Below are 11,494 nucleotides of genomic sequence, written 5' to 3'. Positions count from 1 at the left end.
GAGGGATTGGCCCAGGAAGCTGTCCCCTCCCCTCTCAGCCTCCCAGCACCCTGCCCAGGGGAGAAGCGGCTGTATGGGCTCCCAGCTTCCTTCCAGTGGGCAGCCCAGATGAGTGGATGCAGTGCCAGCTGCCTTGTCCAGCTTTGCAATGGCAGGTCTCAGTGACTGCTCCAGGCGGGCGTATGCAAGCCTCCTTGGTTCTGTTTATTTTACATTTTAACTGTGAAAATATCATATATGTACCAAAAACTATGTAAGTCATGTTTGTACCTCCACACAAAAATGTTCACAGTAGCCTAAAGATACCAACAGCCCAAAAGCCCAACGTCTGATGAATAAACAAAATGTAGTCCATCAAGCTGCGTGGTTAGAGTCGCACCATGTGAGGCAGGTGCAGAGGTCACAGTGCATTTTATAGCTGTTACAGCCCAATTGCCCTCGTGGATAGCAGTAATCCCTGACTGACACACTCCCCCACCCAATACCGCCACATCCAGGTTAGGATTTCAGCACATGAAGCAGGCACACACGTTCCTGGTGTAACAGGTGGCAGGTGAGCTGTATCTCAGCAAAGCCATCACCACCACAGCACAGGGGGCAGCCCTGACGTCCACCCAGAGTGGACGGACCCGCGGATCGTAGCGCATCCACACGTGGAGGGTGGCGTGGAATGAACGGGAACTGTGGGCACACACACACGCAACGACGTGGCTGAACGCTGAGCACGGGGAGGAGTCAGAGGGACGCTGGGCCTCAGGCCCTGGCTTCTGGGACAGGTAATCCGGGAGGTGGGAGGTTTGAGGGCCCTGGACTGATCATCTCTGGGAAAGTCTTCAGGAGGTGGCCAGGGTGTGCCTGTTTGGTGGACAAGAAAGACAAGACTTGGATCCCGGGAGGCAGGGTGCCAGCAGGGGCCGCCCCCAGCAAAGGGGAAGGAGGGCCCACTTGAGCCAGAGCAGGCTTTGGACTTGCCCCTGGGCTGCCCTGCCAGTCCAGTCAGAACCTAGACTCTTCCCTGGCCCCTGGCCTTGCACAGCTGGCCTCCCACCACCCCATGGACCCCCTTACCCCTCCCTCTCTGCCCGCCAGCCAAGCCCCCAGCAATGCCTGCACCAGACATCCACCCACACAGTCCGCCTTGGCCTGATTACAGCAGCGTTTCCCCAAACAAGGTCACCTTCACGGCTCCGGAGGCTGTACCTCTGGGGGCCACCACCCCACCCGCTGCAGCTGGGTCTCAGTAGTGCCCCATTTCCCAAAGGGGCTCACAGTGTCAGACAGCCTGCAGAAACCACCCAGCCAATGGATGAGCTTCCAATCGGGATAGGGGGGACACAGGAGCCCCCCTCGCAGGGACACGTGCCTCATCTAGGCGGGGCGCCGGGGGTGTGCACCCCAAGATCGCTCCAGGATACTGCCCTGCCCTCCGCGGAAGACGGGGTATCACACAGGCCCTGAAACACCAGAGTCAGGAGACCCCTGACACAGCCCTCCTCCTGGGGGCAGATGTCACAGCAAGAGGGTGAAGCTGAGTGACAGAGGGGAGGGTGAGCGGCCCCAGAGGAGGTGGAGCTCGCTCGCTGAGACCCCGGGGGAGGCCCAGAGACAAGCCTCCCCCTCAGAGATGGGCTCCCCCTGGCACCCCGTGGATCAGCCTGAGTGGAGTGTGTCTAGAGTCCTACTGGGGGCCGGTGCAGGGAGGCCTTGGCTGCCTGGAGAAAGCCCCGTGGCCGCAAAGGCTCTTTTCCTTATCCTGGATGATTCTTCCGGAGCACTTCTGGGGCGGAGAGGCGGCGTGGTGGGGGAGTCACCGCACAGGGTGGGGGTGGGGCGAGCACACCGGCCCTCAGTGGGGGCCCGGCGACAGGGCCCGGCTGGCAGGACTGAAAAGACCACCCACTGGTCAGTGATGCAGGCAGGGCCAGGCGTCGGCTCTCTGTGGTCACCGCAGGAGGGTCAGCTCAGGAAAAAGGAGGTTGAAATTCGGCCTCCAGGACCTTTAAATGGAAACTGCTGGACTGGATCCCACGCCGACCTTGGAGGATGGGTTTCGACCAGCGATAACTGTTGCGAAAGGGAAAGAAGCCCACGTTGCCGCCCCTGTGTCTGTGCCGAGAGACCTGGGTGGGGGTGAGCCGGGTTCGGCCGTTAGGGGAGCAGGAATCCAGGAAAAGTAGGAAGGCCCTCCAGCACTGGCCGTGGGAGCTGGAAAAGGGCAGGTGAACAGGATGTAAGAAGCAGGTGCTGGCCCCCACCCCGTCCTCTCCAAGTGGGAAAAACGCTTGTTCACTCTGCTCTCAGACAATAACCTGCAGAAACACTGCAGCTCAGCAGAGCTCTAGCAAATAAGCAAGCGTTAATTCACACGGAGCAGAAACCAAGCAATTCTGACCCTTCGACCAGTAAAAGTCAGGGTCTCTGCTCTACCTTCCACTTAAAGCATTGGATGATCCATGCGTTATGTTAGCTGTGATTGAAATATGTCATTCGGAAGTTATCACATTAAATAAAAGGCAGGAAGTGGGGCTTGGCCCTGACTCCAGCTTTTCCAAGTCAAGTCCTGTCTCAGAGGAGGCTGGAACAAGCCTCAGTTCCTCGAGCTGCCCTGAGTTCTCAGGCACTGTAAGGGGGCCTGGCCATCCTGGGGTGGGGTTTAAGCTGTTAGAACAGTGTTGGTGTGTGGCCCAGACTTAACGGGCTTGAGGCTTGTGGGAAGAGGGGCTCAGGTGAGGCTGGTGGGGGTCTGGTCAGGGAAGGAGACCTGGGGACGGGAGAACAGTGAGTCCACCCTGGTCACTCTTCCTGAGCAACATTCTCCCTGAGCAGCCGAGAACCCAAGGCCCAGACCCCAGGCTCCAGGAGAGGGTGCCCCCAGCCACCCGGCCAGCTGGGTGCTTTCCTGAGGTGTCAGCAAGCTGTCCCCAGGCTGGCAGTCAGCAGCATGGAGGGCAGGCTAATAGTAGCAGTTCCACTTCAGGCTGGGGAGCTGGGGTGCACACCTCGGGGGTGACCAAGGAGGATGATGCCCTGAGCACCTGGCCTGGGACGCTGAGCCCTCCTCCCAGTGTGTGAGATAGCCTCAGTCTGCCTAGATGGCCCTGACGTGCTCACCCCACTGATTCTAACTCTTCATTCTCCCAGCCTCAGATAGATGCCGCTGCTTCCAGGAAGTCTTCCTTGCCTTCACAATTCGTGTGGGTTCAACACTTTCCTCTGATCCCACTGACCCCGAAGTACCCTCAAGCTCCTTGGTGAGCGCCTGCTACTTTGGCCTGACCTCCACTCACTGGTGAGTCCCCCAAAGGCAGGGCAATACTGGTCATGCTCATAGCTGTATTTCTAAACCGGCATGAAGTGTACACCCTAGAAACGTTCCTGAATGGGTTGATAAAAGCTCTGGTTACCACTTCTCCATGTGGGAGAATATCTGTGAGAGATTTGATGCTGTTTTTTATCCACCAAATGTCCACAAGTGAGGAAAGGGTGCAGATGAATCCAGAGTGTTCCATCCATGACAAGCGCCGAGCTGCGCGGGAGACGCTGGCTGGATACAGCTTAGCAGGCGCAGCTCACGGCTCACTGCCCTGCTTAGACCACGTGAGGAGGGTCAGCACATGGAGGCGGCAGCCCATCCAACCCGCCTCATGTTCCACAAACCCCATGCAGAGCATCGTCTTGTATAATGGAAACAAAGTCAGAAAGCCCTGGAAGTAAGCAAAGGGCAGGAGAGAAAAATACTGATGTAGCAGGCTGGCACACCCCAGGGGAGGATCAAAGACCGCTGGTGACCTAGGAAAACATGTCTATAATAGTGCGCACGGCACACCAGGTTTTGTAAGTCATTTTCTAAAAATGAGCAATTCATCAGAAAAATGGGCAAAGGGCATGAACAAAGAGATGACAAAAAAAAAAAAAAAAGAAGAAGAAGCTGAACCTCACAAAGAATGAGAAAAAGGGAACTTAAACTACAATAAGATTCTTGTACAAATATGACTGGCAAACTCCAAAAGTTAGTTCTCATTTAAGGGCTTGTACAATTCCACCGGGCCTGCCTGGACCTCCTGAGCCAGATAACGCATGCATGGGTTCGAGAAGTAATCCCCACCCACCCCTCGTGTCCAGCCTTCACCACCCCACCCCAACCTGGGGTGGGCAACCTCATTCTACACACACGCTTTCTCTTCTTGTGTCTCCTCAGACAAGTGCATGTGTGTGTAAGCACGTGTGTGTGTGTGCATACACCCTGCTGTCTGTCAGGACAGTGGGAGATGGGTGTTTACAGCACAGGGAGCAAGTCTGGAGCCCTGGGTGGGCTGACCCCCTCTTCAGCCCCCAAGGAGAGTAAAAGCATTTCTAAGAAAGCCCTTGCCTTCCAGGTCAACTCCTAGTACTACTCTTCAGGTCAAAGGTTACTGCATTTGAGAAACCCCAGCAGGGTTGCAGGTGTGCGTGGGGGCAGGGAAGCCATACGCTGTGTGAGGGGAGCTGGCCAAGATCTATTCAAGTTCCCCTGTCCTGCAAACAGGCTGTAGGAAAACGTGCCTCGGTTGTCTGCTGGGGTTTCTCAAATGCTGTAAAGGTGTCCCAGGTAGCGTCCACATTACCTCGGCCTCTATCAAGGCACCTCAGAGGGTGGGAATGAGGCTGCAGGAAGCCCGCAGGGATGGGCAGGATATAGGAATCAGCCAGGAGGGCAGAAGCCCCACCAGCCGGCCCTGAGTCCTTCTTGGCCTTTTTCCAGTCGGCAGCCAATTCCTCGGGCAAAGGAAGGGTCCCTGGTTGGCCCACCTCTTGCCACCCACTGCTGTACCCTTCCAGGCATGCCTTCTCACCACCCACCTCCAGCTGGGACCTGGCCCTGCCCTGAAGATAAGTGGAACCCGCCTCCCGGCAGTTCAGTGAGAGTAAATCTGGGGTTCCTCGGGTCTCACTTTGTGCACAAGTCCCAGAAGAGAGGGGGTGGGGGCAAACATGCAGAAATCTGACCTCAGAGGCAGGGTCCATGCAAAAGCCCCTGCTCAGGAGGCCCGTTCACTGGAGAGGGGAGGGCGGTAAAAAGGCCTGAGTCACTCGTCCTGGGAAACGGGTGGTTATAGTTCCCAAAACTGACATCAACTTGAGATTCCGTGGCTTTCATGTGGTTCACTGGGCCTTTTACAATTTAATAAAATTCAGTTTATTAATGTTATAAACTTTCAATCCCAGTTTCTTACACATTCAACCCTCAAAGTTTAATATTCTGTTTCTCCATCACTTTTAAAGAGTTTTTTTATTCACATCTGATTCCATTTATAGACCTAGACAAGCTCCTACAAACATTTTTAATTGTATAATATTAATACATTCAGTCCATTGAAGCTGGAGCCCCAAGAGCTCTCTGAGCCACTCCAATATTGTGTGTACACAGTAAGATTTTAACTTCAAATCACATGTTGAATTCAATTTCTCAGTCACATGTTTTACATTGCTTTTCCAAGGCTGACCTCTCAGACATCCACAGTCCCTCATCCCAAGCTCCTGGAAATGAGTGTCTAGCAATTCAGAGTATATTGATTTTAGGAGTTGGTATCCATTTCCACAGATGCTGTGATGCCCAGCAGCAGCCAGCAACGGAGAACACACAATGACTGTTTCTGCCTCAAGATATTAGAATATCCACTCCAAGTGAGACAAAAATTATTATATATTTTCTCTATCTGAAAAAAAGAAAAACATCCCGTTTGTAATAGCGTCAAAAACAATAAAGTCCAGGAATAAATCTAATCAAGAAGATGAAAGATCTGCACACTGAAAATTATGAGGCACTGATGAAAGAAACTGAAGACATAAATAAATGTTCACGGATCAGAAGATTTAATATATAAATAAACACAAAAAAGCCCCCGTGAGATATCGCCTCACACCTGCCAGAAAAGGCAAGGAAAAAAAAAGTGTCAGCAAGGATGTGGAGAAAAGGAAACGTTCATGCATTGTTGGTGGGAACATACACTGGTTCAGCTGCTATGAAAACAGTATGGAGGTTCCTCAAGAGATTAAAAACAGAACTACTGTGTGACCCAGCAACTCCACTCCTGGGTATTTATCCAAAGGAAATGAAAACACCCTCAAAGGGACATGTGAACTTGCATGTTCACAGCAACACTATTCACAACAGATGCAACCTGAGTGTCCATCAACGGGTGATGGATAAAAGGATTCTCCCCCACTGGCGCCTGTTCTCTCTGTCACACACACACGGGAATCATTCAGTGATAAAAAAGAAGGAAATTCTGCCATTTCTAGAACACGGATGAACCTTGAGGGCATCACGCTCAGTGAAATAAGCCACACAAACACTCTCTGTCCTCACTGTAGGCGCTCAGTTATCTGTGGAATCTAAAAAGCCCAGCTTTGTAAAGACAGACAGGAGAACTGTGGCAAGCGGGGGCTGGGGGAGTTGGTCAAATGATTTCCACAGATCTGGAAATCAGATCTGCAGTTGTGAGTCCTGGGCTCGAACGTACAGCCTGGCGACTGCAGCTCATGATACTGTGTGTGAAGTTGAAAGCTGCTCAGGAAGGAGATGTGACATTTCATTACACAGAGAAAAGGCAACTCTGTGAGGTGATGCCAGTGCTAGCTAGCCCTGCTGTGGGAGTCACCCCGCTGTGGGCAGGTGTATCGGTTCGCCACGTCACACTCCTCCAGCTGAGTTACCTGTCACTGGCGTCTCAGTAAACTTGGAGAAGAAGCTGTGGGGGTCCCAGGACTTGCTGTCAGCAGGGGCCAGGGGGCCTGTGAGCGCCTGCATTTGGGGCGCCCCCTAGTGGAAGCCAGCATCCTGCCTTTTCGCCCTTTGTGCAGGGTTTGGGTCTCGGGGTGTGGATCCAGCTCCTGAGGGACCCCTGGCCCTGGACTCTGAGAGTTGGCTGCCCCCCAGGACCGGCAGGGCTGGGAGGGGGAGTCTGTCATGACTGTCCACATCAGAGCTCTCTACCCCTGGTGTGAGAAAACAGTTTATCACAACAAACCACGGGGGACTTCCCTGGTGGTCCAGTGTTTGAGAGTCTACCTCCGAGTGCAGGGGACATGGGTTCGGTCCCTGGTGGGGGAACTAAGATCTCACATGCCTTAGGGAAATGCAGCCCCACAAGAGCCGATGTGCCACGACTACTGGGCATGTACGCTCTGGAGCCCTAGAGCCACAACAAAGACAGAGAAAAAAAAAGCATGGTTACGAAATTCTTCCGTTTCAGCAATAAAGTATTCTAGAAAAATTTAAAAATTAAGCAAAAAGCAGATGTCCCTCAACACCTCTGATGCACCAAGTCCCAGGAAACCTCTGGGTCCCCAGCTCCCCCAGCCCCTCGGAGTGGAGATGTGGGGGCAGCTCCCATGGTTCCCCAGCTCGCAATGCTGTCAAAACCTTGGCTCCCTGTCCACTGATGCCAAACAGAAATATGGAGACAGAGTCTGGAGGAAGTACAGAAGAGTAGCTTCATTATCTGTGCCAGACAAGAGGGACACACAGCAGGCTAGTGCCTCAAGAACTGTGCCCCCTTTTCTCAGGAATAGGGAGAGGTTTTATAATCCTCTTGAAGGTCTCGTGTTTTTCATTCTCTTGCAAAGTATCAAAACAGCCACAGCTGGCACCAGGCAGCAGCTGAGTCTGGTGTCCATGAAGTTATCGACCCCGACCTTCTTTCTGAAATGCAGGATGCTACAAAGAGAGCATATGGGGAGAAGCGTGCTAGGTCCAGAGCATAATCTACATGGCTGCTGCTGCTGCTAAGTCGTTTTAGTCGTGTCCGACTCTGTGCAACCCCATAGACGGCAGCCCACCAGGGTCCTCTGTCCCTGGGATTCTCTAGGCAAGAACACTGAAGTGGGTTGCCATTTCCTGCTCCAAATCTACATGGAGTCAGAGTAATGAGCTTTGTGAAGGACAAGTCCAGCGACAAGTGTTTGTTAGTAGTAACAGCTAAATTGCTTACCTCTCGCCGGTCTGTCTGGCTGGTATGTGCCAAAGGCTGTTCATTCCTGTCTTTGCTGCAACAGCGGCTGCATTTGTCCCATCCCTGGCCCTCTCCTCTTCCTCTGAGGAAACCAGTCCTTAGACACGGGACCCATCCTGTGACCTCATTTGACTTGGTCACACCTGCAAAAACTTATTTACAAGTAAGGCCCCCATCCACAGGCCACCCTGAGGAACTGAACGTGTCTTTTCTGGAGACACATGACCCCTGAGGGTGGGGGAAACGGTTGCTGGCCTTCCCCCAGGAGCTGGGGCCTGCTGCAGGGGCCCCTGGGACATGTGGACTTTCCCTTCCCTGATGTGGGGACTGGACACGTTACTCCAGCACAAGAGCAAAACAGCTCTGTTCAAAGGCCTTCCCTTCCCCTGAATGTCAACCGACCCCGTCCCTGACCCCCAACCTGCTTCCTCCCACCTTCCCTTGATTGGCTGGGGCTCTCAACGCCGGCCAGCACCCAGGCCTGGCAGCAAGAGAGGGTGCCTGCTCTGACAACCCTTCCCCACTGTCGGTCATGAGCCTCAGGGAAGTTCACCCTTCAGGAACCCAAGGCCCACACAGAGAGGGAAGCTGGTGAGAACCCGTAGCTCTGAGTTCAGAGCTCGAAGCTGTGTCTATCAGTTCTCCCAGAGTGAAGAACTGGGGTCCTAAGAGCCCTGTACCTGAAAAACCCACTAACCAGGCTGGTGTTATGACGCCACAGGCCTGTACCGCCTGGGGCTGACAGCTGTGGCTCAGACCCTGGCCACAAGAGGCAGGAGCCACTGTGTCCCTGGTCTGTGGCTGATGGCCAGGGTGGGATGGGAGGCGGGCTCCTCGCTGGGACTACCTGAACCTTTGACCGCCCGGCTGCCCTCTCCGGATGGAGCCCGGGGCCTGCAGGAGTCTCCACGGAGCCTCAGGCTTGAGGCTCCTGGAACTTAAATCCCCAGAGGGCGGCAGCCTAGGGAGCCACAGCCTCGGCAGATAACCAGGACTGGGTCCTTTCACCCTGGGCTCCGTGGCTGTTGTAGGTCTGGGTCGGGGAGAGTCTGTGCTGGGCAAGGGTCCTGGGTGCCCTCATTTGGGGGCAGACACCAGAGCAGGAGAAGCGGGGCTCTTGCCCACGGGCCCCTGTGCCCAAGGCCCTATGCCTAGCATCTGACAGCCCTGCTGCCCACACCAATCACAGCACTTGTTTCCTGCTCAGCTTCGTCTCCACAGCAGAGGAAAGAGCAGGCTGGAGCTTCAGGGTTCTGCTCCCTTGGCCCATGGCTGACTCTGAGGATGCGGGGGTGGGGGCCTGGGCCGGGAGTCCTCCCCTGCACAGGGCCAGGCCGACACCCATAACTAGGGATGCTCAGAACAAGGAAAGGACACCCTGCTCCCTCCGGAAATGGATATTTATTTACCAACAGGTGTTTTGTCTCAGGCCCAGTACACCCGCCCCCCATGCCGTCCTTACAAGAACGTGCAGAGCCAACTACCCCCAACATGTGGTGGCTTAGCACACCAGCAAACACAGACAAACTCATTCCATTTCTAGAGGTCAGGAATACAGGAAAGGATTGCGATGGTCCCAGTGACGTCTCTCCCGAAAGTCCAGGAAGGTGTCATGGGCTCTGGCGAGCCCCTGTTCAGACAGCAAGGGACCAGGACAGCCCTGTGTGTGTCCATAACTGAGCCTTGGAGACACACAGCACTGAGGCCGCCTGGATTCACGGGGAAGCACTATACACCCCGTTTCTCCAGGGGAGGGTCAGTCAAGAATTTCAGGGTCAGCCTGGTTTGATCCCTGGTTTAGGAAGATACCCTGGAGGAAGCAATGGCACCCCACTCCAGTACTCTTGCCTGGAGAATACCATGGACAGAGTAGCCTAGCAAGGTACAGTCCATGGAGTTGCAGGGTTGGACACAACTGAGAGACTATCACGCTTACTTTTCATGCCTCCAAGTGAAGCAAGGGGTCACGTGCAGGCTGAAGAGAGTGGGACCAGGTGCCCAACCTAACTCTGGACTGGTGCTTAAGTCATTGGCCACCGCAGGTTTACATGAATCCCAAGCCCATCCTGCAAGAAGGAGTTGCTCCAAGAAGCGTGCTGGAGCAACCTCTGAAGACAGTCAGGCCCAGTTGCCTCCCATAGCAGCCCCTTGGGCTGGGCGCTGGCTGGAAAACTCCTCACGTCCTTACAGCTGAGCTGGCTGATGCCTTCCTTCAGGTCAGCTTGCTCTGAACCCCACAGACTCCACATGCAATTGTTGTGAGCAAGAGTGAGGCTGCATCCCCAGGAGGGGTGGTGATGAAGAACTAGGGGCTGGCGTCTCGTCTGCAGGTCTCCACATCAGCTGCCAGGATTTCTGACCATCCTGTCTCGGGCTTCCCTCCCTAGAAGCCCATCTGGATTCCAGAACCCTTGATGGATGGTCTTGCATTGAAAGGTGAAAGTCCAGAAATTGCACGGGGCTGGTGGGTCTTGCTTCTGCCACTGCCAGCTGTGTGACTCAGGGCAAGTCACTCAACTGTTCTGAGCCTTGCTTTCCTTGTCTGTGAACTGGGAATATTTGCCATCCTTGTGGGCCAGAATCTGGGAGTGGCAAGAGACAGAAGCCCCATCTCTGACCCCAGTTGGTCTGAGCGGAAAGGGAGGAGCCAGGTCCCCATACTCTGGCACCATTTCTTTGTCCACCTCCTCTGTGCCAGCTTCCTTCCCAGGCAGGCCCTGCCCATGCTGCAGCAGTGGTCACCAGCTGCTCCTGGTGCCCATTCAGCAGCTTAGCAACTGGCAGAAAAGTCGCAGAACCCAGTCCCTTTGGCCATCCAGGTGGAGTGCCCACCTGGAGCCAATCACCGTGTCCAGGGGACAGCACGCTTGCTGAGTGGTCAGGCCTGCATCGTGCCTACCCTGGGATTCAGACAGTAGTCCAGGCCCATTAAATATATGGACTAGGAGATGGGCCCCCAGAAGAGAGCAGGGCTGCTGTTACCAAGGAGGTGAGAGCGGTTGGTGCCCATCTGAACCACCTTGGACCATAATCAATTCATTATTTTATTGCCTCTGGGCAGAGCTGGCTGCCTTCTTGGGCTGGGCGCTGGCTGGAAAACTCCTCACGTCCTTACAGCTGAGCTGGCTGATGCTTTCCTGCCCCCACCCCCCCAGCGGCTCCCCCTCACCTGCTGTGCCCAGCCGAGCCGCCCACAGGCCAGGTCCCATGGCTGCCTCCCCTGGTCCTTCCATCCACACCTTTTCTGGCCCCAGGAGGGCATCCCCTGAAAGCGGCCCTGACCCCGATTCCACTCCTCTCCAGGGAGGAGGGGAGAGGCTGGGACCTTGAACCTTGGCCCCTCCCTGCCACACGAGATCTGGAAGAGGCCACAGCCCATCGAGGCTGCAGCTCCCTGGGCCATCACTGTCGCCACTGCTGTGCATGGACCCCCCATCCCCCCATTTTTCTTGGCTTCTGTCTCCCCAGGGATCTCAGCTGACCAGCTCTTGCTGGCTTTG

The 11,494-nt window shown here is 54.8% G+C and overlaps 1 long non-coding RNA gene across 1 annotated transcript; it reads right to left on the bottom strand.

Moving 5' to 3' along the window:
* Positions 1 to 181: 181 nt before the first annotated feature.
* LOC147353108 (uncharacterized) lies at positions 182 to 2,131 on the bottom strand. Its single transcript, XR_015146707.1, has 2 exons — positions 1,998 to 2,131; positions 182 to 855 (listed from the first exon to the last, which is right to left on the bottom strand). It is a non-coding gene; the product is annotated as an uncharacterized LOC147353108 (long non-coding RNA).
* Positions 2,132 to 11,494: the final 9,363 nt, after the last annotated feature.

Source organism: Bos grunniens, chromosome 18, assembly GCF_055505025.1.
Source record: "Bos grunniens cultivar Pamir isolate PY7600 chromosome 18, Bosgru_T2T1.0, whole genome shotgun sequence".
NCBI classification, from domain to species: Eukaryota; Metazoa; Chordata; class Mammalia; order Artiodactyla; family Bovidae; genus Bos; species Bos grunniens.
The sequence above is the reverse complement of the archived record's forward strand: the minus strand, read 5'-3'. Positions and strand labels throughout refer to the sequence as shown.